Genomic DNA, 27,791 nt, shown 5'->3' with positions numbered 1-27,791 from the left:
CAAACTCCTTAACAAGTGACACCTTAGCCTTTGGAAGATCTTGGACAAGTTAATGCTTACTCTCTCATGTGTAATTCTCTAAAGCAAATTGCTAAGTCAAATTACATGGACTTTTTTGAGAATTTTACACATATCATCACATTGTGTTTCTTTTTTTTAAAATTTTTGTTTCCAATCCCTTTCATTTTGTTATTCTTTTCTCTTAATGTTTTTTTTTAACCTAGAGACTGTCATACAGAGTGAAGTAAGCCCAAAAGAGAAAAACAAATATCGTAAATTAACGCATATATGTGGAATTTAGAAAAATGGTACAGATGAACCTATTTGCAAAGCAGAAATAGAAACACAGATGTAGAGGACAAACGTATGGACACCAAGGGGGTGGGTGGGATGGACTGGGAGATTGGGATTGATGGTTGTACACATTGTGTTTCTTATCAGAGCTAAATGAGAGTACCTGTTTGCCCAATTCTCTCCACATTGTTATAATTTTTGCTCAACTTAAAATGTTTTCAAGTTTGTTAGTCATGAAAAAACAACCATTTCCTTTTGTGTTTCTTTGGTGGTTAGTGAGATCAAATATTTTCATATGTCTATTGGCCATTTTTACTTCTTTTGTGAGCTGATTGGAAATGACAAGTTTGAAAATAGACACATTTCTGGGCTACCAGGTTAAACAGAGTTGAATTCAGTGAAATGACAAGCAGCTTACAATGGAACCAAGACTCACAAATAATCTTTCCTAAAGGATATAAGAAAATTTGTATTATTTCTAATTACCTCTGGATCAGTTTTTTTTGCTTTTCTTGTCTTCCTAGTATATGATCAGAATGTAGCTTGCCTATCTTTGTTAGGGAATATCCTTTATTGTTCTTTTACCAGTGATTATTATGTACATATTATAGGTATATAAATTTAGGACCCTGAAATTCCCATCCAGGGTTTCTGAAAAATGGAAGAAGCTGGGGAAATAGACTCAGGTTACTGAAAATTCTTTCAGAAGAAATTCATATATGCCTCAGAATTCTATTGATCCTTGAGGGAAATAAGTTGCAAGGTTCACAAATGTCTCAATGTAGAATGAATGTTATATTCAGAACCCCTTTGTCAGTTATACAGCCTCTAGAAGCTATATCTCTGAAATCCCTCAAGAAAACCTCTGAATTTGTATAGTTTAATTTTTTTTAATTTATTTTATTTATTTATTTATTTACTTATGGCTGTGTTGGGTTTTCGTTTCTGTGCGAGGGCTTTCTCTAGTTGTGGCAAGCGGGGGCCACTCTTCATCGCGGTGTGCGGGCCTCTCACTATCGCGGCCTCTCTTGTTGCGGAGCACAGGCTCCAGACGCGCAGGCTCAGTAGTTGTGGCTCACGGGCCTAGTTGCTCCGCGGCATGTGGGATCTTCCCAGACCAGGGCTCGAACCCGTGTCCCCTGCATTGGCAGGCAGATTCTCAACCACTGCGCCACCAGGGAAGCCCGTGTATAGTTTAATTTTTAACTTCTCCAAATGCTCTTACAGAATGTTTATCAATACACAAAACTAAGACCAAGAGAGGATTAGAACCCAGGACTCCCGGCACTTAATCCAGTCTGCTATCATTACAGTGTATCCTTTCCAATATAATCTAACAATTATAGGTTATAATCACCAAACTTTGATCTAGCAATAGGGCAAGAGGGATGGGACCACATCTAACAAGAATCAGGTTAGTTTTTGAGTTACTACACCAAGGTTTTCCAAATTGTTTGCCTGTTGGTGAATCACTTGTATCTAAATCACCCGGGCTGAATTGGGAGATTGGGATTGACATATACACACCGTTATGTATAAAAGAGATAACAAATGAGAACCTAATGTTTAGCACAGGGAACCCTACTGAATGATCTGTGGTGACCTAAATGGGAAGGAAATCTAAAAAAGAGTAAATATATATATACGTATAGCTGATTCACTTTGCTGTACAGCAGAAACTAACATAACATTGTAAAGCAACTAGACTCCAATAAAAATTAAAAAAAAAAAAATCACCTGGGCTGGTCCCATTCCAGAGCTACCAAAGCATGGACTCTGTGATTGAAACTTAAAGCAGCTCCATTTGTTAACAAGCTCCCAGAGCTTCTGTTGCACATTGTTCCCTCTGATAATTCATACTTGCCTCTCTTCCTTTTAGGAGAAGGCATTAGAATAGACTCAAATTTGATTTCAGCTCCTCATAGATTTTTGTTGTGGTATTTATGCATTGATCATTTAAACTCACTTATTAATATGAGGACAGCTAGAAAAAAGGAAACAATGTGAGAGACTCGGGATGCAGAAACAAATTAACTCTTAATGATCCAGAAGGTTTGGATGAATGGTGTTCCCCAGTGTCACCAAAAACAGAGCATTCCTTATTTAAGAGGGCCTTCACTTAGCTGTTTTGATAAGGGCTAGTCAACTGAAAGACATCTTTGAACAAATGATAAAGAACGTGGTGTTTCATGCATAAACAATATGGTATCCGGAAAGACGGTTGGGCTTGGAGCCAGACAGGTCTGGCTATGAATCCCAGCTCCTCTCCTTATTAGCTCCATGGCCTTGCTTGAACAATTTAAATGTTCTTACCTTCAGTTTCATTATCTATAAATTGAGGCTGATACTTACTCTTCTTTATGAATTTGTAAATATTTTTAAAGTTCCTAGAGTTTAGTAGATACTCAGTAAGCCCCAAGATAAGAAATGATGATTAATCAAAAATGTAGACTATGACCAATGCCAAAGAATGTGTCAGAACCTGGAGTTGCTGGGTCTTATAACTGGTAGCTTTTATTTAATATAGGACTATCTGAATAGTCTGTTTATGGTTTTATTGACCTGAAGGATTTAAAAACAAGAATAGACCTCAATTCTTCTCCCTCATCTCAGATAATATAAGAAACAGAAGAAGCAAACTTTTAGCCTCCAGTTGTTTTAATTTTTTGTGTTACTAAAACTTGCTTTCACTGGGAAAGATAAATCGGTTAATCCAATAAAAAGGAATCCACTATTTCTAATGAGCGGGCCCTAGGAGGAGATAAACCAATAAGAAGCTCCCACCTCTGCTGTAACAAGCACAGGAGAGAGCAGAGAAATACCTTGCTTTACATGATAGGAGTAGAAGAAAATATTCTAAGAAGATTGAGCTCTGGTTCTGGATGGAGACCCTGCAGTGCACATCCTATTCTTACGTAGCTGTGAAACCCAACTCAACTCCTTGGCTTTCTGCTTTTGAGGAAGCATCTAAATGGGCCCATCAGGAGCCCTATTCCATGTTCCCAGGTGGGACTACCAAGCAAGTTACCCACATTCCCCACTTCCAGAGTGAGCTTTGTGAAGCAATCAGCCAATTCTCCTAAACTCAGTGATTTGTACTGGGGTAGGCATGTCACTCTCAGGCCATGTGGAGTTCTTTTGGAGAGACTGATATGCAATTTGAAGAGAGATTTTATTTTATTTTATTTTTCTCAATCAGAGGAAAGAGAAAGAGAGTGGAGGAGAGAAAAAGAGATTTCTGATGAGACTGCTTACAGAAACCCAAGACTTTTCAGTTACATGAGTCAATAAATTCCTCTCTTGTGATTGAGCTGATTTGACTTGATCTATTAAGAGTCTAATTTCATTGGTCTGAGAGTTTGGGTGAGAAAAAACTGGAAACAACTGTGTCCTCTCACACCCCTTGATTCTGCCAGCTAACTCAGTGGTCTTCAGCAATGGTTTTCTGTTTTTAAGCATTTTAAGTAAATGTTCCAAGATGTTGTTATTGCTGCTGCTATTGTTGTCATTCTTGTGTTAATATGAAACAATGAATGTCATAACTCTGCTTTTTATTTCACTAGTTTTGACCTGGCCCTAGAAGATACATACCTACAGGTGTATATATTCTCCTGATTATATAGCACGGGTGAGCTTTAGAGCATTCAGTCAGCTGGAAAGGCCATAAACAAGACTGGCTTTCTGAGAAAGAGCCTGCCAGGAATGCTGCTACCAGCATATTGTGTGAGCAGCTGGCCTCAGCAGCAGTGAGAATCTACCCAAAAAAATAAATAAATAAAAAAATAAAATGGACACATAGGTTTATAAGCAATATTTTGGGATCAAGGGGTCCAGAGGGCATAGCTTGTACCTGTATCCACTGCCTTTAGGATGGGATCCTCAAGAGAGAAGCTTCAACCCATTCATCCAATGGAAGGGGGTCAGGGATTTACTGTAAAGCCCGTCTACAACCTGAGTGGAACTTATCTTATTCTAAACTCAAAAGATGATTCACTCTGTAGTTGGACCTCCTCCACTAAACAGTCTATGCAACCTTTTTGGCTACCCGGCCAAGAGGCGGGCTTCCAGATTGCTTCTTTCCTGCTGCCTCCACCTCCTTTATTCTTGAACCTGTTCCAATCAGAAGTGACCTCCTAGGTCACCGGGATCTAGCCAATAGTCCTCAGAAGGATTTGGATTGCAAGACAGGATGACAACAGAGAGAGCAACTTTTGAAATTAGATAGACCTGGGTTTCAATCTCGATTTTCATTCTTCGCTCTCTCTTTTCCTTTCTTCATCATTTAAGAAATATATATCATATGCCAGACACTGTATCAGATACTAGAGATGCAGGGATGAACTAAAAAAAAGTCTCTGCTTTCTTGAAATACAGAGGGACATTTAATGGTAAATACCTTAAATAGCTTCTTGTTGGGGCCAAGTCATTTCCTCTGCTTGGCCTCTGTTTCCTCATATGTAATATGGATAGGAAAATGCCTACCTTGCATGGCTGTTTTGATTATTATAGCTTTGTGATATAGGTTGAAATCAGAAAGTGTGTTGCCTTCAGTTTTGTTCTTCTTTCTCAAGATTGCTTGGGCTATTAGGGGTGTTTTCTAGTTCCACACAAATTTTAAAAGTGTTCTATCTATTTTTGTGAAAAATGACATTAGGATTACATTAAAACTGTAGATCACAAAATATCACTTTGTATATTTTACAATATTAATTCTTCTAATCAATAAGCACAGAATATTTTTCATTTATTTGTTTCCTCTTCAATTTATTTCATCAATGTCTTATAGTTTTCAGTGTACAGATATCTCACCTCCTTGGTTAAATTCATCCCTAAATGTTTTATTCTTTTTGATGTTTTTGTAAACAGGATTGTTTTCTTAATTTCTCTTTCTGATAGTTCATAGTTGTGTGTATAGAAATGCAACTGATTTTTGTATACTGATTTTTTATCCTGCAAGTGTATTGAAATTATTTATTAGTTCTAATTTTTTTTGTGGAGTCTTTAGTTTTCTATAAATAATATTACATCATCTGCAAATAGAGACAATTTTACCTCTTCCTTTCCTATTCAGATACCTTTTATTCTTTCTCCTGACTAATTGCTTTAGCTACAATTTCCTGTTTTATGTTAATAAAAGTGGTAAGGCTGAGCATCCTTGGCTCAGTGGAAAAGCTGTCAGCCATTTCACCACTGAGTGTGGCGTTAACTATGGGCTTGTCACATATGGCTTTTATTATGTTGAGGTATGTTTCCTCTATGCCCAGTTTGTTGAGAGTCTTTATCATGAAAGAATGTTGAATTTTGTCAATTTTTTTGCATCTGTCGAGATGATCATATGATTTTTATTCTTTATTTTATTAATGTGGTTTGTTACAGTAATTGATTTGAAGTTGTTGAACCATCCTTCTATCCCTGGAATGTATCCCACTAGATCATGGTGTATGATCCTTTTAATGTGTCATTGAATTCAGTTTGCTAATATTTTGTTGAGGATTTTTGCATGTATGTTCATGCAAAAATATGTTCAGGGATATTGGTACAATTTCTTTTCTTGTAGTGTCCTTGTCTGGCTTTGGGATAAGAGTAATACTGATATCATAAAATGAGCTTGGAAGTGTTCCCTCCTCTTCTGTTTTTTGGAAAAGTTTGAGAAGTATTAGTACTAGTTATTCTTTAAATATTTGGTAGAATTCAACAGGGAAGCCATCTGGTCTGGGAGTAATCAAATCCTTTGAGGATTTGATTACTGATTTAATTTCCTTCCTAGTAATTGGTCTGTTCAGAGGTTCTATTTCTTCATGATTCAGTCTTGCTGGATTGTATGTTTCTAGGAATGTATCCATTATTTCTAGGTTATCCAATTTGTTGGTTTATAATCGTTCATAGTAGTCTCTTATGAGTGTTTGCATTATCAGTTGTAATGTCTCATCTTTCATTTCTAATTTTATGTTTGAGTCCTCTCTCTTTTTTTCTGGTAAGTCTAGCTAGCAGTTTGTCTATTTTGTTTCTTTTCAAACAACCAGCTCTTAGTTTCATTGATCTTTTCTATTATCTTTTTAGTCTCTATTTCATTTGTTCCCATTCTGATCATTGTTATTTTCTTCATTCTGCTAACTTTGGGCGTAGTTTGTTCTTGTATTTTTAGTTCCTTGAGTTTAAAGTTAGGTTGTTTACGTTTGACAATTTCAAAGGTGTTGTTTGACTGCTATAACTGGTGGAGGAAGAGAGGAAGGTGTTACTAGCAACCAGTTGGTAGAGGCCAGGGATGGTGCCTAAATGTCCTACAATGCACAGGACACCCCCACCCACCCACCCACCCCACACACACACTTCCCCCTGCACATGCAACAATGAATGATTGGGACCAATACATCATGTCAAGGTTGAGAACACGTGCTGTAAAATGCTATGCAAATGCAAATTAATATTATTTCAGGTAGGCCTGGATGTTTGTAGGCAAACATGGTGGGGGCGAAGTGGACAAAAAGGGGAGAACTGGCAAAGTCTAAGAAGCAACACTGCCCTCAAAGATCTTGAAGTGTCATTGAGGAAAGAAGACTCACACAGGAAAATAATTTATAGAACAAAATAAAGACATCTTATACCTCAATGTAAAATTCTTGAAAGGAAGTCAGATGATAATTCTTCCAGATCTGCTGTTGGCTTGTCATATGGCCATGGACAAGCCACTTACTCTCCCTTGGCTGCTTAACTTAGCATTAAAAATGGACAAGATAGTTCTGAAGGCAGATCCAACACTAGCATTTCATTTTCAATTATAATCATTAGTATAATAAGCATAGACTTTTGAATCTTGTATCACAGACAAGTTCTTCCTCATATTACATAGGAGGATTTGGATAGGTCTTTTGAGCCTCAGTTTTATTACCTGTAACTGGGGGAAATAATAAATACCTTGTAGTAAAGAGTCTGGCATATAGAAGCTATAATATTATGGTCCATGGGGAATATTTCCATCTTTTTCATGTGTGTGCATTTGGGTGAATGCATGCCTCCATAGTACTAATCAGGAACAAAAGAAAGGGTCATGTCCTTTTTAGAGTAAGTGTATGCAGTCTCCCAATAAGCCTCTTAGTGTGCACCAAAGACTATTCTGACCATGCATCATGGGTAAGTCATTGCCCTTCTGAAAACTTGGCCACCCCATCTGAGAGGTGGAAAAATTATTGCCCTAAAAGAACAATAGGAAGTTATATGTGTATTTTTAATATTTCCATTTAAATCTGTTTTCTTTATTTCCTAGTACCATGCTCATCCTTCAAGATATTCTCGCCTTCTCCATCTGTATGTCCAAAAGGTAACAACAAATCTTGTCTTCAGAAGTCAGCTATAGGACCCTCCATATTTGTACCCATTCCAGGAAATAGGTGAAAAGAAAATTAAATTTTAAAATCTAGTATTAAAAAAAGAGCTGATTCAGAGATTAAAAATAGAGATGGAGAAAACAGTCTCTGCCACAGTTGAGATGGGTAGAGCAGTTTGGGGAAGAATTGTGTGGAAAGAAAAGGGAGTATTGGGGACAGCTATGGTTTTTATGACATACTGAAATTTTAAAAATTCAGTGGAGAACAAGGAGCTCCAAGAAGTATTACTCTGGACAGTGAATGGAAGGTTTTCTCAAAAACTTTTCAGTTTTTAGCAGAACGTAATAAAGCCTTAATTAGAAATTTTAAATCTCAGTGTAAAGGAATTTAGGAGGAATCAAAGAAAAAACTGAGTTTCTCATCCAAATGGATGCAGGACAAAGTAGACATAACATATGTAAGATAGAAGAGTTCCAGACAGTCAGGACTATGAAGAAGTAAGTATTTGAGGAATTTTTGAAATTATAGCAAAGGGTCTATATCCTCACAGGCCAGAAATTGGGGGTTGAATCAAGTTTATTTAGATTTTTGGGAAGGAGACCCACCTGAATAAAAGCCCTAAGTCATTACCATTTAACAAATCACTTAACAACTCTGGGTCTCAGTTTTCTTACCTCTTAAATGATGAGATTGCAACCTGAGATACCTAAACACCTACTTCATAGTGATGACAAATTAAAATTATAATGGTGGAATCACAGTTTAGGCATACAAAAATGGAGTCCGGCAGCTATTAAGTATCTGGTCTCAGACATATCTTTGCACCACTGAGAACTTGAATTTTCTTTGAACTGTACCAGACCCAAAGACATTACCAGCCATATTCAGAACAATACTTGCCAGCTGCAACCTTGTGGTCTCAAAGTCTTCCATTGTAACTATGCAACCATTTCAGACCCCAACTAATCTTTACTTAACAAACATCCTTACTTCTTGCCAGCTCCAATTATAATTTTTGATAAACAACTCATGTAGCAAACTGTAACCCTGTGGCCTTTGCCTTTGCCTTTTGCCTGCCCCATTTTGTAGTCAGGTGGAACACAATTCAACTGCTTTATGAATCTGTCTCCAAGGCTGCAATCCTAACATAACTCAAATAAATACCTTTTTATTTCACTCAGGTCTCCATTTCTAAAATTTTAGTTTACAATAGAGACCTTGTGGGAATCAAGTAATAAAGTTGTTATGGGTGAATTTTGGAAAGCTAAAAGTATTCAATAGATGGGAAGGAAGCTGGAATAATGGAGAATATTTAAGCAATGACTGTTCAGAAGGGATAGGCAATGGGGATATTAGGAGGGAGACTAATAATTTCAGACCTCAATATAGTGTTTGGGTATAATATATTACTATTGAAAATACTGGTACTACAGGAGATAAACTAGATATTGGAGAGATATTTTGTGTAAAGAAAGAAGACTCTCATGACATGGAATTTTCTTTGTTCCCAATTGAACCTTAACATGTAACAATATGTACTAAACAGCAGTGCTGTGAAAAGCCTATGTTTTACTAACATAAATGTAGGAGGAAAAAAATTCTGCTGGTTCCACCATTTATCTAACCCATTAAGTCAAATTTCTTTTTAAAATTCCAGAGTTTCAGAGGGGTATGCTGGTAGAATGCTTACACACTAAATCTATTTCTTCTTGAATTGTGCCCCAAATAATAAAGCTGTAACACTAATTCTTTAGCAATAGAACTTATTTGATATGTATATGGCTGAAAAAGTTTAAACATTTCCAGAAACTCTGGATGTTAACTTACTTCTGAAGAAAATAAAGAGAGGGAAAACTATTTTTTAAGAAAACCATTCATATATAAAACTCATAATTGTTAAAATTATCTACTAGATCTCCAAAGTTTATTAGCATATGACATCTCTTGACATTTATTTTCTGGATTTTTTTTGTTACATGTACATGCATTCAGCAATACAAAGTACTGTGTGTTGAATATTGTGACTCATTAATCTACCATCCCCTCTGTGAGATTTTAAGGAGCTAAATAAGACATTCACAAGTTTAGTTTTCCTAGGACATCCTCTGAGTTTTACTACAGGTCTCACCTGTCTTGGTTTGCACAGAATGTAGCTCAACTAACACAGAAAAAGTTCTACCTCCACCCAAGGGTTAGGAGAAAGAGGATGTAGATAAAGTTAGGTGTGAGTTCCCTAACAAACAGGGAAATCAATCTTTTTTTTTTTTTTCCCTTGGAGGTAAAACATATCCCTCTGTAGTTTACGATGGACATAATCACTGGGGAAACTAAACCACAATACCAATGTCTTCTCCCAGTGCATCAGAAATATTTTTATAGGAAGGCATAGAGAAATCAAATTTCTTTTCCCCATGCTACTTAATCTATGAGGCATTGCTCCTCTGGTCATATATAGTGCCCAATTTACCTCACTGAATGTTGGATATTGACTGCAAGGAGATTGTAGATGTCGTGAAGTTATTTCATGAAGGAATAAGCTGGTCTGTTCTCTCCCTCAGGCCTCTGAAAACTGTCGCAGAAGCCTAGCGAAGTCTGGGACAAATTCCAGGTCAAATTAAGTATGAGTTGTTACAAAAATTCTTGTCTATAGCCTGAAAAAGTTGATCTCATTTTAACATTCTAGTCAATTTTTATTGTGTCATTATCAGTGACATTTTCAACTATTGATATTTATGCTATTTTGTGAAATTATTGCATGTTCTTTAAAAAAAACTTTATTGAGATATAAATCAATTACCATAAAATTCACCGTTTTGAAGTATACAACTTAGTAGATTTTTGCAAATTCAGAATTGAAAAACCATAACCACTATCTAATTTTAAAACATTTTCATCAACTTCCCCTTACCAAAAAAACCCAAAAAACCAAAAAAACCTGGAAACAATAACCTTCCCCAGTCACACCATTCCTCCATTTTGGTGTCGAGAAGCTTTTGGCTCTTTATCACCCCCCTGAGAATTGTCTGAGGTTGCATGAGAAACCACAACAGCCATTAATGTTCCTTCTATTTATGATTTAGGAACAATGGCTCCATCTAAATGTATCTGCTCCAATGCATACTCTTAAGATTCTGTGTATTCTCTTAGTAAATAGTGTATATGACCTCCTTATACTTATTAAAGAAAATAAGCATTAGAGCAAAAGCAAAAGCAGCCACACTATGAGAAATGAGTACCTTCCTGGGGTCATGGTTGCTGGGGTTAAGAGCATAGGCTCTGATTTGAGATAGTTTCTCACATTCTGACTTGCAGTGGTTGCCAGTGCCAAGGAAGAGATCTGCTCTATTCAAGTATTGATTCTAAAAGAAATTTTTAAGTCAGTTTAAGAATGCTATCCCCCCAAACTAATATCTTGACTAGGATCATATCAGTAAAGGGAATCTCAGAGTTATCTCATTCAACTTTCTGTTTTCTAAAAGGGGGATTTTTACGCCTTGTCCTTCAAAACAAATAAATGTAAGTACTAAATCTTGAAACCTTGTAAAAGGTCTTTTCAACCAATTCTCTAATTCTTTTTTTTTTCTCCATTCTCACTGGCTTATAAACTTGCTGTCAACTGTCTGCAAGTAATAGAAACCCATTTAAACTAACACATGTAAATAGCTTAGGGTTTGCTCTTGTTAAGAGTTCAGGGTTATCTCTCAGAACCCAAAGGCAAGAAATGCTTTATAATGAATTAGAACAGGGAAAGCCATCAGGAAGTAGTACAGCCACTCTCACTCTCTTTCTCTGGATGTTTATAAACTCACTGCTCTACTTCTGTTTCTATATTTCTGTCTCATTTTTCTCTCTCTCTTCCTCACACTATCTGCTGTTCTGTGAGCATAATTTAAAAGAACTACCCCATCATAGCTGCCAAGGTCAAATGTCCTCTGAGTTCAAATACTAAAAGAATCTAATATCTTTGAATACTAATTCCAAATTCTCAAGAGAGAGAACATGATGGCCCAGCTTGGTCAGGTTTTCTGTCATGGCCCAGACAGATTTGGTCAGAGGATCGGGACAAGCAATTGTCAGAGAGAATGAGGTTGAGCTGTTGACCCAAAAGGTCACACTCCTTGATGGTTTCTCTTTCTTATCTTTCTTCTTCTTCAGAATGGTAGCCCAAACTTCTTTTCTCTAAACAATTTCAAAAAATCAATCCCATCAGTCTCAATCCTTTCAAGTGCATAAAGAGTCAGGGCTTCTTCCAAAGAAAGCGGTGGGATGGGAGAGAGTCTCTAGCAGATTTTTGGGCATTCCAAGAGCCTACAGACTCTGATGGGGCTCATACACAGGGCAATTGAATGAGGTCTGCTAGCCCATGGAGTTACTGATGGACAGAAATCCAGTTCCATCCATTGCTGTAGCCTGGCAGTTCACAAAAAAAGTCACTGCTATTACTCTCTCTCAGAGCAGTGTCCAAATAATGTAATAACATTACATAAAATGAATGTTAACATTTCACAATTATTAGCCTTTTCTAAGTTATTACACTTTGCTCAGTCCTGGAAAGAAGCCCATGTCCTGGAGCAGAACTCAATTTTTAAACACTGTAGTGATTGTCCTATTTTAAATAATGGATTTGCCAATGAAGACAAAGGAATTTTATGACCCTTAAAGAATCATTCACTTGTCTATTTTAAATGTTAAGGGTTTAATGCTCTGGGTTGATTAAATCAAAGCCAGGGCAGTGATTTCTCTACAGGTGTCAAAAGAAATAGTGAAACCACATTTTTGCCTTTTGAGCTCACTGGTTTATGAGGTTCCAATAACCCAAAAGGAAAATTTTCAGCATAATAGAAGATTATTGCTGTGGAAGTTACCAGGGGTGGGGGGGGGGTGGATATGTTTGTGAGGCATGGAGGGAGCATGTAATGTACAGTAAAAGGATAATATCTATTTTTCTAAATATCTTATTGTGTCTTCTAATGATGTTAGGTCTCTACTCAATGGCCTAATTAGATCTAATTTTATCTGAGTAATATTGGGAAAAGTCACTAACCCTTCCCTATTCTTTATTCTTGACTCTCAGAGGACATTTGACTATACAGAGGTACCAAATATAAAAAATGTTGAGTTTCTTTTAAGAAATGTTCTGTGGACACCTAGAGTAGAGATGGCAATCCTCTCTTCCTCACCCTATACTTCCTTCTTATAAAAAATGTCTCATCACGGCCTAGAAAAGCCAGCCTTAGACACCTCTGACTCACAGCCTCTGTCTACAGCTCACTGAACACTGAGGTTCACCCCTGAACTAACCTGAGTCCATCACATGCTTTCTCTTGGGGAAGGGGAATTGCGACACAGAGACAGATGCAGTTCCTCTAGGATAGCCAAAATGGAATGTTACATAGACGGCAGGGGCTTCAGGCACCTTAAGGGACAGCCATGTGCATGTGGATGGATGAGTGGACAGAAAAGTTGTTTTTTAGAGAAAAGAATTAAGCAGATGTCTAGAAGATACACGTATTGAGGGAAAAGGAAAAAAGGGAGAGAAAATTCCTGGGTTCTTGGCAGCTGTCCTCAGGAGGTATGGCTCTACTTATGAAGTTTTCTGAGATACCCAGGATCTTTACAATATACCCCGCTGTATTAAGTTAGCTGAGTCAGTTTCTAGTTCTTGCTACCATTAGCTTGAGCATTTCCTATTTCTGCATCTTGATTGACACATTATATTAACTGGAGATTCATTAGAACAAAAGGAGAACAGAGATGCATTATCGGCCAAATCAAGCCCCCCATCATTTAAAATAACTACAAACAGAACTGGTAATCAGAGTCAAAGGGTTTTCACTGTCACTGCAAAATTTAACCTCCATACGTTCTAAATAAGCAAAACTCATTTTGCAGATAAGAAAAAGGAAGCTCAAAAAGGTTAAATAACTTCTCCAAAACTGCATAAATCATGTGTGACAGAAACACGGCTAGACTGAAGTCTTCTGACTTTCACACTCCTGCATTTTCCATGGCATTTTATCTCCAGGTAAAGACAAATTCGATGACCAAACTCCAGTTGCAGAAAAGGAATTCCTGATATCTTATTAACTATAATTGTTAACCAAGGCCTCCGACGATGTCCTAATCGTTCCCAGCTGAACCAATCACTAGCCTCTGTGGATTCAGGTGGTTACCTGGTCGCTGCCTCAGTCCTCAGCCGTAAAACGCAGGCAAGATGGTGGTGAAGATGAGAGATGAGTGTAGAGGATCCAACGCAGTACCTGGCATCCAAAAAATTTTACCCAGTACACTGCCATTACAGCAGAGAACTACTTTCTCCTGGTAAACGAAGCAACGTGGAGGCGTGTCCAGTAGCGTCTGCCTTCCGCTCTTCAACCCTGAAATGCCTTGCGGTAGCAAGACCAGGTAAGTGCTTACGACCTTCAGAAAGAGCTGCCTGCCTATCTAGTGAGTGGGTTTTATGCCTCCCCAAGCTCGGGAATTGTTTGCCTTACTTTGAGATCTTATCTTAGCAATGTTTCTTTTTGAGTCCTGGCTGGTAAATGACAGATGTTCCTAGTTTCTGCTCCGGCTTGTCGTGCATGGCTTGACTTTGGTGTGACCCCCTGTCCTAGCTGAATTTTTGTCTGGAAAGACCAAGCAGGACTCTATTCCCGACCTGTCCAAATTCTTCTCTGGGTATTTTCACCGACTCTGCTCGTTAAGGGAGTCACTTTCATGCACATATTTCTATTCCTACTCAACCATTACCTTTCTCAAAGCACCTTCTAATCTTCATTTTATTTTGTGAAGTCATATTCTGATCACTTTCAATCCCACCCAAACCACATTGGTATCATGGGTATTTGTCTTGACATTTTTAGACATTTTCCCTTTTATCTCCCCTAAAGTATGAGCAAACTTACACCAGGAAAACATTCCAAACCTGCCAGTTATTTAGTCTTTTTTTCTCTTGCTCTCTACCAATTGCTTTGCCATTTTTGTTCTGTTTTTTTGCAGCAGTAACTACTCCCAGTTTGTCAGCCACCTTCATTTTATTTCTTATGAGTCTCACTGTAAAACATTTGAAATATTTTGTGTAGGAAACCCTAGATAAGTTGAATGGCAGGACCGTGAAGGGCACAGCAGCATTCAGCTGAGGGGTGTGTATGTGGGAAGGTGCTTAGTCTCTTCAGATCTCTTGTTTTATTTCCCCAAACCCTTATGAAGGAACTAATTGAACGTCAGGAAAGAGTAAATGAGGGCTTCTACTTAACCTGTTCTCTTGATTTCTTACTAGGGCTGCATTATCCCCTCCCAAGAAGAAAAAAGTAGAGTTGTAGTGTCATATTACTTTTTAGAAAGATAAATCTGAGACTTCCAGAGTTTTGTTCTGAAAGGGATAGAAAGAGCTCAGTTCTGAAATCAGTGCCGCCACTCACCAACACAATAGACTTGAAAAAAGCTTCCCACTGTTTGAGTTTGCCCTGGGAAGAAATGCCAGTTATGTGGACCTTGAGCCCAACCTGGGAAATGAATCTCAGATGCCTTAAAAAAAAAAAAAAAGAAAGAAATTAAATGTCAAATGTTATTAAGTCTTTGTATGACTCCATAGAGTCTTAAACTTGATGTTAAAGGTCATATTTCTCTTGTTTGGGGAGGAAAATATGCCATTGAAAACATCCTGTTTTTTCAAAGACAAGCTTAGAGCCTGTACTGGGATGAAGAGATGGAGGTATGAGGGTTTGAAGGTCCATCTTCACTGATGACAGAATAGAACATAATTTGATTTTCAGGTTTATTTCCTCTGTCTACAGGCCATGGGCAAGGCCAAGAGAAAAAAAAGGGAGCAGTATGTACACATCTGCAAAAATGTGGCAGGTCAAGGTAAAAAAGAAAGAGGTCTAACTGTGTACCCCTTAGACTAGCTGGTCAATGGACCCCAGGAACAGTGATATTTGACAACCAGCTGGGAAGGTTGAAGTTTCCCATTTCTGCATTTAAATTCCTATATGTTATCCCTACGTCTTTAGTAAAGTTCCATTAATCACCATACCCTGGTTTCAGCCCTGCTTATGGGGAAATGATGTTTGGTTCTTGGATGAAATGAAGCAGGCTTAGAGGTGGGGGGGCCCACAATGCAGAGAGAGGCAGTCCTCACGGATGTAGTGCACAGAGGGGTAGGACACAGGAGACAGGATGGATTTTTAACAGTATATATTGTCATTCCCAGAGGATTTGTAGAAATGCTTGCAAGTAATGGGGGAGAGAAGCTGACAGATTTTCTGCAGCTGTGTAGGATGGGGGTTCAGACTGTTAGTCAACTCTTGAAAAATGCACTTGATGCTGGAGAAATGAGGACGTTTAGATTGTACTCACTAAGTACTTTTGTTTGTAAGGCAGTGGGTTTCTTTAGCTGATCTTACTCTAAGATCTGATATATGGAGACATATTCCTCTTCCTTCTTTACTCTCTTGATAATCCTGCATATCTGCTTTATTTTCTTTGCAGTCTCACCTCTAACAGAATTTGTATCTGTTTCTGTGTGTGTTACCATAATACATGTTTGGATTCAAGATCCAGTCAGTTGAATCCCTCAAGGAGAAATTCAAAGGAGAGGAGGAGAAGGGGTGGACAAAAATAAAGGAAAATAAAGGGGGAAAGATGGAGGATGGGAAGGTGGAGGGAAGTAGTAGTTGAACTATTGCTGAGGCTGAACCGTACAGCACTGATTTTCTTAGCATCTCTGGAGTTGAGACAGGCCATCACCGTCACCTAATTTAATCCACTGTTACCACATGGCAGTGATGTGATCTTGAGAGACAACCTTTATATTGGGCTGCATCGCTATTCGGAAACCAGTGGGGACTGATTGAAAATACCACTCCAAAGAGTCATATCACTATTAGACATAGGACACACACACACTGATGGATATAGTGAACTGTGCCTTCACTCTCCGTGTCTAAGCACAGTCACAGGTCATGCACAGCCACATGGTCCTAACTCCGTCACTCCACCATCTAAAAGAAGCTACTATGTACTGAGCACTTGCTTAGCACCCAGCCTTGGGCTCCGTGCTTGACCTGCCTCATCTCATCCCACCTACAACCACTGAGGGAGGTCGGTGCTATAATTATCCATATTTTAAATGAGAAAATCAAGGTTTAGAGAGATTCTGAAACTTGTTCAAATAATATGGTAAAGAGTGGGGACCGGCACCCAGCCTGTACTGCTAACCACCGGGCGCCACGCTTTCTGTCTCCTGCCAGGCTTTCTGTTTCCCCATCTGCAGTGATCTCTTACCTTTCTCTTTCTCTTAATTCCCTTGCATGTGCTTTACTCACCTCAGGTGACTCTAATTTTTTAGTATTGCTGCCTACCTTGAGTGGCTGAATTATTATTCACATCTGAACTTTATCCTGCTGATATTTTCCCTCTGAAGGGCTCTGGGTGCCACTCAGCGGGCGTCTGCCTATCTTCCATCTCTCATCAGTGGTGATGTGCTCAGAGAATGAAAAGCCTCCTTAGTAGATCTGAAATCTGGAAATCTAAGGACGTTGTCAGAACTTCTTCTCAGTACAATCGTTCTTCAGATGGAGCAATTTATTTAAATCCTTTGGACCTCTATTTCCTCATCTGTAAAATGAAGCAGATACAATGCCTACCGCATAAAACTGTTGGGTGGAACAAATGAGATGAAGCAAGAAAAATTGTTTGTAGACTTATGCCTGACCTAAAGTACCTGCTCTAGAAATTTTAGCTGTTTAGCTGTTTAGCGCCAGACACCCTGACGCCTAAGCTGCTACCCATTCCTTTCTACCCAAACTGCCTTCAGCTGAATGTAATTAGCAAAGTATATCTTTAGAAAACTAATACCCATTACACAATGTATTCCAACATTAACTATAAATGATTCCATCAGTGCAGGAAATTGGGTGCTGACAGTGTTTAAGTTAGAAAAAGAGTTGATTTAAATTCTACTTGAGAATATTGTTTAGACCTCAATTTAAAAAGTCTTAGACCAAGAGTTTAGAAAACTTGGTTCTAATCCACATTGCTCCTAGTTATGTTGCTTCCTACATTGAATGAGCAGGTTTTTATTTCTGGTACAAATGGGATTATGTGCATGTGGGGAGGGGCTGGCTGGGGAGGTAGGGAATGAAAAGCAAGCCAGGATGTTTACATTGCTGCCTTTCCTGCTGGCACTGTCTTTATACTATATTATTTTTATTTTTATTTTATTCTGAGTTCTTGGAGGAATCACCACTTAATAGAGAGTCTTTATACCCAAAGAATGGAAGAGGACTCACCCATATCCACTGGGAAGATACTGTTTCTCAGACTTCCTAGATGTTAATGGAACGCAGGGGTTTGGATTCTGAGGAAAGGGGCAGAACAAGTGGCCAGTGCCTTCCCAGCTTCAGGAGTAAATCAGCAGAGAGGAGCTTCTCTCTCTTGTCATCACTTCCAGTTCTGGCACCGCAGGTCTTGTCCTGGCCAGTCTTAGAATGAGACGAGAAGCAGAGACAAAGTTGAGGAAGATGACCCTAGATAACAAAGGCTGAAAGAGAAGGGAGGAGGAGAAGTGGAAATGTGACAGAGCATGCTATCTTGGAGGTGAGAGATCCACGGTAATAATAAGTGGCTCCCATTTTGAGTGCCCACCCTATGCCAAGCATTGTTTTTAAGTTGTTTCTGATACTTGCAACAAGTGAAGTACGACATCTGTATTCTAATGATGAGGAAGTGGAGACTCAGAGAGGCTAAATAACTTACCCAAGGCTAAACAGTAAATGTCAGAGCTTAGATTTACACTCATATCTGTCTCTAAAATCTATTCACTTTATACATGCTCTGCTGGGATATGGCTATGAAAGGATATAGAAAGTTGACAATATTTATATCAGGTACTGCCTGTATTCAAAACTCAAAAAACTCAGTTTCCTCCTCTGTAAAACAACGAGATTTAGGTCCCATCTAGAAACATAGTTTTGGACAAACCAAAGCTTAACACCCTTTGACATCTGCGTTGGCAAAGCACACATTATAATAATTCAAAAGAAACCTCATCTAATTCTCAGTAAATAAAATCTTCCTTGAATAAACAGGATAAACAAGATAAGCACAAGAGCCATGCAAGATTCTGCAAGTGCAGATAAATAACTATAAGTAGAAAAGTAAGTTTCAGTTTCTTGAGATTTATGAAGCCTAAGAACTAAAATAGAGATAGATCTTGGGGTGTAGTGGCCTGATGATAAATCATGGAGAGGAATGGTTGGGAGGGACTTTTTAAGGTCATTTATTCTAGTGCACCTATTTCACCTTCATGCCCCCAAGTAATCTTCCAGGCTCTGCTTAAACACGGTCAGAAATATGGAACACACCATTTCTGGAAAATTCTTGCACTGAGCTCAAGTCTCTGCCATGATAAATCATAGACAATATAGTGCCTAAATAATTCATTTTAGTTGAGCAGTGGTATTCATTTGGCACTGTCTCTGGACTCCTGACAAACAAGCTGAAATAAAGAGGACAAAAGGCTCAAACAGTTTGGTGGAATGTTTTCAAGATAACGTGTAATCAGAATAATTAATGCAAGTGCAAATGTGATATTAGTTTCTGGTTACATTTACCTTATAAAATGAATCATAATTACAATGTCAAAGCTTGACATCAAAAGAAAGGGGCTCTGAGAGAAGATGGCGGAAGAGTAAGACGCGGAGATCACATTCCTTCCCACAGATACAGTAGAAATACTCCTACACGTGGAACTGCTCCTACAGAACACCCACTGAACGCTGGCAGAAAACGTCCGACCTCCAAAAAGGCAAGAAACTCCCCCCGTACTTGGGTAGGGCAAAAGAAAAAAGAAATAACAGAGACAAAAGAATAGGGACGGCACCTGCACCAGTGGGAGGGAGCCGTGAAGGAGGAAAGGTTTCCACGCACTAGGAGCCCCTTCGCGGGCGGAGACTGCGGGGGGCGGAGGGGGGAAGCTTCAGAGCCTCGGAGGAGAGCGCAGCCACAGGGGTGCGGAGGGCAAAGCGGAGAGGTTCCCGCACAGAGGCTCGGCGCCGAGCAGCACTCACCAGCCCGAGAGGCTTGTCTGCTCAGCCGCCGGGGCGGGCGGGGCTGGGAGCTGAGGCTCGGGCTTCGGTCGGATCGCAGGGAGAGGACTGGGGCTGGCGGCGTGAACACAGCCTGAAGGGGTTAGCGCACCACAGCTAGCCCGGAGGGAGTCCGGGAAAAAGTCTGCAGCTGCCGAAGAGGCAAGAGACTTTTTCTTGCCTCTTTGTTTCGCGGCGGGCAAGGAGAGGGGATTCAGAGCGCCGCCTAAACGAACTCCAGAGAAGGGCGCGAGCCGCGGCTATCAGCGCGGATCCCACAGCAACAGGGGCGCAGAGGGAAAAACGGAGAGACTCCCGCACAGAGGCTCGGCGCCGAGCGGAGCTCACCAGCCCGAGAGGCTTGTCTGCTCACCCGCCGGGGCGGGCAGGGCTGGGAGCTGAGGCTCGGGCTTTGGTCGGATCGCAGGGAGAGGACTGGGGCTGGCGGCGTGAACACAGCCTGAAGGGGTTGGCGCACCACAGCTAGCCGGGAGGGAGACCGGGAAAAGGTCTGCAGCTGCCGAAGAGGCAAGAGACTTTTTCTTGCCTCTTTGTTTCGCTGCGCGCAAGGAGAGGGGATTCAGAGCGCCACCTAAACGAACTCCAGGGAAGGGCGCAAGCCACGGCGATCAGCGTGGACCCCAGAGACGGGCGTGAGACGCTGGGGCTGCTGCTGCCGCCTCCAAAAAGCCTGTGTGTGAGCACAGGTCACTCTCCACACCGCCCCTCCCGGGAGCCTGTGCAGCCCGCCACTGCCAGGGTCCCTTGATCCAGGGACAACATCCCCGGGAGAACGCACTGCGCGCCGCAGGCTCGCCCCGCCTCCTCCGTACCGCTCCCTCCCCCGCGGCCTGGGTGAGCCAGAGCCCCCGAAGCAGCTGCTCCTTTAACCCCGTCCTGTCTGGGCGGGGAACAGACGCCCTCAGGCGACCTACACGCAGAGGCGGGTCCAAATCCAAAGCTGAACCCCAGGAGCTGTGCGAACAGGGAAGAGAAGGGGAAATCTCTCCCAGCAGCCTCAGGAGCAGCGGATTAAAGCTCCACAAACAACTTGATGTACCCTGCATCTGTGGAATACCTGAATAGACAACGAATCATCCCAAGTTCAGGAGGTGGACTTTGGGAGCAGGAGATATTAATTTTTCCCCTTTTCCTTTTTTTTGTGAGTGTATATGTATATGCTTCTGGGTGAGATTTTGTCTGTATAGCTTTGCTTTACAATAGCTTTATTTTACTTCACTATATTATAGCCTCTTTCTTTCTTTCTTTCTATTTTTTCTCCCTTTTACTCTGAGCCGTGTGGACGAAAGGCTCTTGGTGCTCCAGCCAGGCATCAGGGCCGTGCCTCTGAGGTGGGAGAGCCAACTTCAGAACACTGGTCCACAAGAGACCTCCCAGCTCCACGTAATACCAAACGGCAAAAATCTCCCAGAGATCTCCATCTCAACATCAAGACCCAGCTTCACTCGACGACCAGCAAGCTACAGTGCTGGACATCCTATGCCAAACAACTAGCTAGACAGGAACACAACCCCATCCATTGGCAGAGAGGCTGCCTAAAATCATAATAAGGCCACAGACACCACAAAATACACCACCAGACGTGGACGTGCCCACCAGAAAGACAAGATCTAGCCTCATCCACCAAAACTCAGGCACTAGTTCCCTCCACCAGGAAGCCTACACAACCCACTGAACCAACCTTAGCCACTGGGGACAGATACCAAAAACAACGGGAACTACGAACCTGCAGCCTGTGAAAAGGAGACCCCAAACACAGTAAGATAGGCAAAATGAGACAACAGAAAAACACACAGCAGATGAAGGAGCAGGCTCAAAACACACTGGACTTAACAAATGAAGAGGAAATAGGTAGTCTACCTGAAAAAGAATTCAGAATAATGATAGTAAGGATGATCCAAAATCTTGGAAACAGAATAGACAAAATGCAAGAAACATTTAACAAGGATGTAGAAGAACTAAAGAGGAACCAAGCAATGATGAAAAACACAATAAATGAAATTAAAAATACTCTAGATGGGATCAATAGTAGAATAACTGAGGCAGAAGAAAGGATAAGTGACCTGGAAGGTAAAATGGTGGAAATAACTACTACAGAGCAGGATAAAGAAAAAAGAATGAAAAGAACTGAGGACAGTCTCAGGGACCTCTGGGACAACATTAAACGTGCCAACATTCGAATTATAGGGGTCCCAGAAGAAGAAGAGAAAAAGAAAGGGACTGAGAAAATTTTTGAAGAGATTATAGTTGAAAACTTCCCTAATATGGGAAAGGAAATAGTTAATCAAGTCCTGGAAGCACAGAGAGTCCCATACAGGATAAACCCAAGGAGGAACACGCCAAGACACATATTAATCAAACTGTCAAAAATTAAATATAAGGAAAACATATTAAAGGCAGCAAGGGAAAAAAAACAAATAACACACAAGGGAATCCCCATAAGGTTAACATCTGATCTCTCAGCAGAAACTCTGCAAGCCAGAAGGGAGTGGCAGGATATACTTAAAGTCATGAAGGAGAAAAACCTACAACCAAGATTACTCTACCCAGCAAGGATCTCATTCAGATTCGATGGAGAAATTAAAACCTTTACAGACAAGCAAAAGCTGAGAGAGTTCAGCACCACCAAACCAGCTTTACAACAAATGCTAAAGGAAATTCTCTAGGCAAGAAACACAAGAGAAGGAAAACACCTACAATAACAAACCCAATACATTTAAGAAAATGGGAATAGGAACATACATATCGATAATTACCTTGAATGTAAATGGATTAAATGCTCCCACCAAAAGACACAGGCTGGCTGAATGGATACAAAAACAAGACCCATACATATGCTGTCTACAAGAGACCCACTTCAGACCTAGGGACACATACAGACTGAAAGTGAGGGGATGGAAAAAGATATTCCATGCAAATGGAAATCAAAAGAAAGCTGGAGTAGCAATTCTCATATCAGACAAAATAGACTTTAAAATAAAGACTATTACAAGAGACAAAGAAGGACACTATATAATGATCAAGGGATCGATCCAAGAGGAAGGTATAACAATTGTAAATATTTATGCACCCAACATAGGAGCACCTCAATACATAAGGCAAATACTAACAGCCATGAAAGGGGAAATTGACAGCAACACAATCATAGTAGGGGACTTTAACACCCCACTTTCACCAATGGACAGATCATCCAAAATGAAAATAAATAAGGAAACACAAGCTTTAAATGATACATTAAACAATATGGACTTAATTGATATTTATAGGACATTCCACCCAAAAACAACAGAATACACATTTTTCTCAAGTGCTCATGGAACATTCTCCAGGATAGATCATATCTTGGGTCACAAATCAAGCCTTGGTAAATTTAAGAAAATTGAAATTGTATCAAGTATCTTTTCCGACCACAACGCTATGAGACTAGATATCCAATTACAGGAAAAGATCTGTAAAAAATACAAACACATGGAGGCTACACAATACATTACTTAATAACGAAGTGATTACTGAAGAAATCAAAGGGGAAATCAAAAAATACCTAGAAACAAATGACAATGGAGACACGACGACCCAAAACCTATGGGACACAGCAAAAGCAGTGCTAAGAGGGAAGTTTACAGCAATACAAGCCTACCTCAAGAAACAGGAAACATCTCGAATAAACAACCTAACCTTGCACCTAAAGCAATTAGAGAAAGAAGAACAAAAAAACCCCAAAGCCAGCAGAAGGAAAGAAATTATAAAGATCACGTCAGAAATAAATGAAAAAGAATTGAAGGAAACAATAGCAAAAATCAATGAAACTAAAAGCTGGTTCTTTGAGAAGATAAACAAAATTGATAAACCATTAGCCAGACTCATCAAGAGAAAAAGGGAGAAGACTCAGATCAATAGAATTAGAAATGAAAAAGGAGAAGTAACCACTGACACTGCAGAAATACAAAAGATCATGAGAGATTACTACAAGGAACTCTATGCCAATAAAATGGGCAACCTGGAAGAAATGGACAGATTCTTAGAAATGCACAAACTGCCGAGACTGAACCAGGAAGAAATAGAAAATATGAACAGACCAATCACAAGCACTGAAATTGAAACTGTGATTAAAAACCTTCCAACAAACAAAAGCCCAGGACCAGATGGCTTCACAGGCGAATTCTATCAAACATTTAGAGAAGAGCTAACACCTATCCTTCTCAAACTCTTCCAAAATATAGCAGAGGGAGGAACACTCCCAAACTCATTCTACGAGGCCACCATCACCCTGATACCAAAACCAGACAAAGATGTCACAAAGAAAGAAAACTACAGGCCAATATCACTGATGAACATAGATGCAAAAATCCTCAACAAAATACTAGCAAACAGAATCCAACAGCACATTAAAAGGATCATACACCATGATCAAGTGGGGTTTATCCCAGGAATGCAAGGATTCTTCAATATACGCAAATCAATCAATGTGATACACCATATTAACAAATTGAAGGAGAAAAACCATATGATCATCTCAATAGATGCAGAGAAAGCTTTTGACAAAATTCAACACCCATTTATGATAAAAGCCCTGCAGAAAGTAGGCATAGAGGGAACTTTCCTCAACATAATAAAGGCCATATATGACAAACCCACAGCCAACATTGTCCTCAATGGTGAAAAACTGAAACCATTTCCACTAAGATCAGGAACAAGACAAGGTTGCCCACTCTCACCACTATTATTCAACATAGTTCTGGAAGTCCTAGCCACAGCAATCAGGGAAGACAAAGAAATAAAAGGAATCCAAATCGGAAAAGAAGAAGTAAAGCTGTCACTATTTGCAGATGACATGATACTATACATAGAGAATCCTAAAGATGCTACCAGAAAACTCCTAGAGCTAATCAATGAATTTGGTAAAGTAGCAGGATACAAAATTAATGCACAGAAATCTCTTGCATTTCTATACACTAATGACGAAAAATCTGAAAGTGAAATTAAGAAAACACTCCCATTTACCATTGCAACAAAAAGAATAAAATATCTAGGAATAAACCTACCTAAGGAGGGCTTCCCTGGTGGCGCAGTGGTTGAAGAATCTGCCTGCTAATGCAGGGGACACGGGTTCGAGCCCTGGCCTGGGAAGATCCCACATGCCGCAGAGCGGCTGGGCCCGTGAGCCACAACTGCTGAGCCTGCGCGTCTGGAGCCTGTGCTCCGCAACGAGAGAGGCCCGCGCATCGCGATGAAGAGTGGCCCCCGCTTGCCACAACTGGAGAAAGCCCTCGCACAGAAACGAAGACCCAACACAGCCAAAATCAATCAATCAATCAATCAATCAAACATACGCATCTGATTCAAGATCCTCATTAAAAAAAAAAAAAAAAAAAAAAAAAAAAACCTACCTAAGGAGACAAAAGACCTGTATGCAGAAAATTATAAGACACTGATGAAAGAAATTAAAGATGATACAAATAGATGGAGAGATATACCATGTTCCTGGATTGGAAGAATCAACATTGTGAAAATGTCTCTACTACCCAAAGCAATCTACAGATTCAATGCAATCCCTATCAAACTACCACTGGCATTTTTCACAGAACTAGAACAAAAAATTTCACAATTTGTATGGAAACACAAAAGACCCCGAATAGCCAAAGCAATCTTGAGAACGAAAAATGGAGCTGGGGGAATCAGGCTCCCTGACTTCAGACTATATTACAAAGCTTCAGTAATCAAGACAGTTTGGTATTGGCACAAAAACAGAAATATAGATCAATGGAACAGGATAGAAAGCCCAGAGATAAACCCACACACATATGGTCAACTTATCTTTGATAAAGGAGGCAAGCATATACAGTGGAGAAAAGACAGCCTCTTCAATAAGTGGTGCTGGGAAAATTGGACAGGAACATGTAAAAGTATGAAATTAGAACACTCCCTGACACCATGCACAAAAATAAACTCAAAATGGATTAAAGACCTAAGTGTAAGGGCAGACACTATCAAACTCTTAGAGGAAAACATAGGCAGAACACTCTATGACATACATCACAGCAAGATTCTTTTTGACCCAGCTCCCAGAGAAATGGAAATAAGAACACAAATAAACAAATGGGACCTAATGAAACTGAAAAGCTTTTGCACAGCAAAGGAAACCATAAACAAGACCAAAAGACAACCCTCAGAATGGGAGAAACTATTTGCAAATGAAGCAACTGACAAAGGATTAATCTCCAAGATTTACAAGCAGCTCATGCAGCTCAATAACAAAAAAACGAACAACCCAATCCAAAAATGGGCAGAAGATCTAAATAGACATTTCTCCAAAGAAGATATACAGATGGCCTACAGACACATGAAAGAATGCTCAACATCATTAATCATTAGAGAAATGCAAATCAAAACTACAATGAGACATCATCTCACACCGGTCAGAATGGCCATCATCAAAAAATCTAGAAACAATAAATGCTGGAGAGGGTGTGGAGGAAAGGGAACACTCTTGCACTGTTGGTGGGAATGTAAATTGATACAGCCACTATGGAGAACAGTATGCAGGTTCCTTAAAAAACTACAAATAGAACTACCATACGACCCAGCAATCCCACTACTGGGCATATACCCTGAGAAAACCATAGGTCAAAAAGAGTCATGTACCAAAATGTTCATTGCAGCTCTATTTACAATAGCCAGGACATGGAAGCAACCTAAATGTCCATCGACAGATGAATGGATAAAGCAGATGTGGCACATATATACAATGGAATATTACTCAGCCATAAAAAGAAATGAAATGGAGGTATTTGTAATGAGGTGGATGGAGTTAGAGTCTGTCATACAGAGTGAAGTAAGTCAGAAAGAGAAAAACAAATACAGTATGCTAACACATATATATGGAATCTAAGGGAAAAAAAAAAAAAAAAAAAAGGCCATGAAGAACCTAGTGGCAAGACGGGAATAAAGACACAGACCTACTAGAGAATGGACTTGAGGATAGGGGGAGGGGGTGGGGTGAGATGTGACAGGGTAAGAGAGTGTCATGGACATATATACACTACCAAATGTAAAATAGATAACTAGTGGGAAGCAGCCGCATAGCACAGGGAGATCAGCTCGGTGCTTTGTGACCACCTAGATGGGTGGGATGGGGAGGGTGGGAGGGAGGGAGATGCAAGAGGGAAGAGAAATGGGAACATATTGTATATGTATAACAGATTCACTTTGTTATAAAGCAGATGCTAACACACTATTGTAAGGCAATTATACTTCAATAAAGATGTTTGAAAAAAAAAAAAAAAAAGGGACAAAAAGTCTCTTTACAAAAATTTTTTTCTCAATAGGATTTAGGCAAATTACTTGGGGTTAGCGCTTTCATAAGATTTATAATCAAAGGTATTCTTTTTAGGCTCTAGCTTTTTTATAAGGCCACCTTTTCTTGGATGAATTGGTTTGGTAGAAAAATGGCATTATATGTAATCAAATGGCTAGTCACCTCAACAAAAGTACTTGGGAAATGTAGAAGGAATGAGTTTCCTGAATGCCAATAACTGAATTGTGCCCCCTCAAAATTCACATGTTTAAGTCTTACCCACAGTGTGACTATGTTTGGAAATAGGACCCTTAGGAGATAATTAAAGCAAAATGAGGTCATAAGGGTGGAGCAATGATCTGATGGGATTAGTATGTTTATAAAAAGAGCCATCAGTGAGCTTGCTCCTACCCCTAACACACACACTGAGGAAAGGCCATGTGAGCACCCCGTGAGAAGAGGGCCCTCATGAAAAACTGAACCCTCCAGACCTTGATCTTGGACTTCCCAGCTTCTAGAACCAAGAGAAGATTAATTTCTGTTGTAGAAGCCATGAAGTCTATGATATTTTCTTATGGCAGCCCAAGCAGGGTATCACAGTTCATCATAGATTATATATTTTCCCATATAATTACAATATAGTCTATGATCTCCTCCTGTTTACCCCTTTGGCCTCACATCTTCCCATTCTTGATCTATACAATTCTTCCCCCTCCCGCCTTGGCAGATTTTTTTCTTTTTAATTTTATTGGAGTATAGTTGATTTAC

General features: G+C 39.8%; 1 protein-coding gene across 1 annotated transcript in view; it reads left to right on the top strand.

Annotated features, from left to right (window-relative positions):
• The window catches only part of GABRB2 (gamma-aminobutyric acid type A receptor subunit beta2), a 326,677-nt gene extending 312,973 nt beyond the window's left edge, over positions 1 to 13,704 (top strand). Inside the window, exons 11-14 of the transcript XR_009007236.1 lie at positions 7,559 to 7,612; positions 10,178 to 10,237; positions 11,099 to 11,135; positions 13,645 to 13,704. The gene's annotated coding sequence lies outside the window, so the exon portion shown is untranslated. The remainder of the gene's footprint in view (positions 1 to 7,558; positions 7,613 to 10,177; positions 10,238 to 11,098; positions 11,136 to 13,644) is intronic.
• Positions 13,705 to 27,791: the final 14,087 nt, after the last annotated feature.

The sequence above is a fragment of the Balaenoptera acutorostrata genome, chromosome 2 (genome assembly GCF_949987535.1).
Source record: "Balaenoptera acutorostrata chromosome 2, mBalAcu1.1, whole genome shotgun sequence".
Classification (NCBI taxonomy): domain Eukaryota; kingdom Metazoa; phylum Chordata; class Mammalia; order Artiodactyla; family Balaenopteridae; genus Balaenoptera; species Balaenoptera acutorostrata.
Note: the sequence above shows the minus strand (reverse complement) of the source record. Positions and strands in the feature narration are given on the sequence as shown.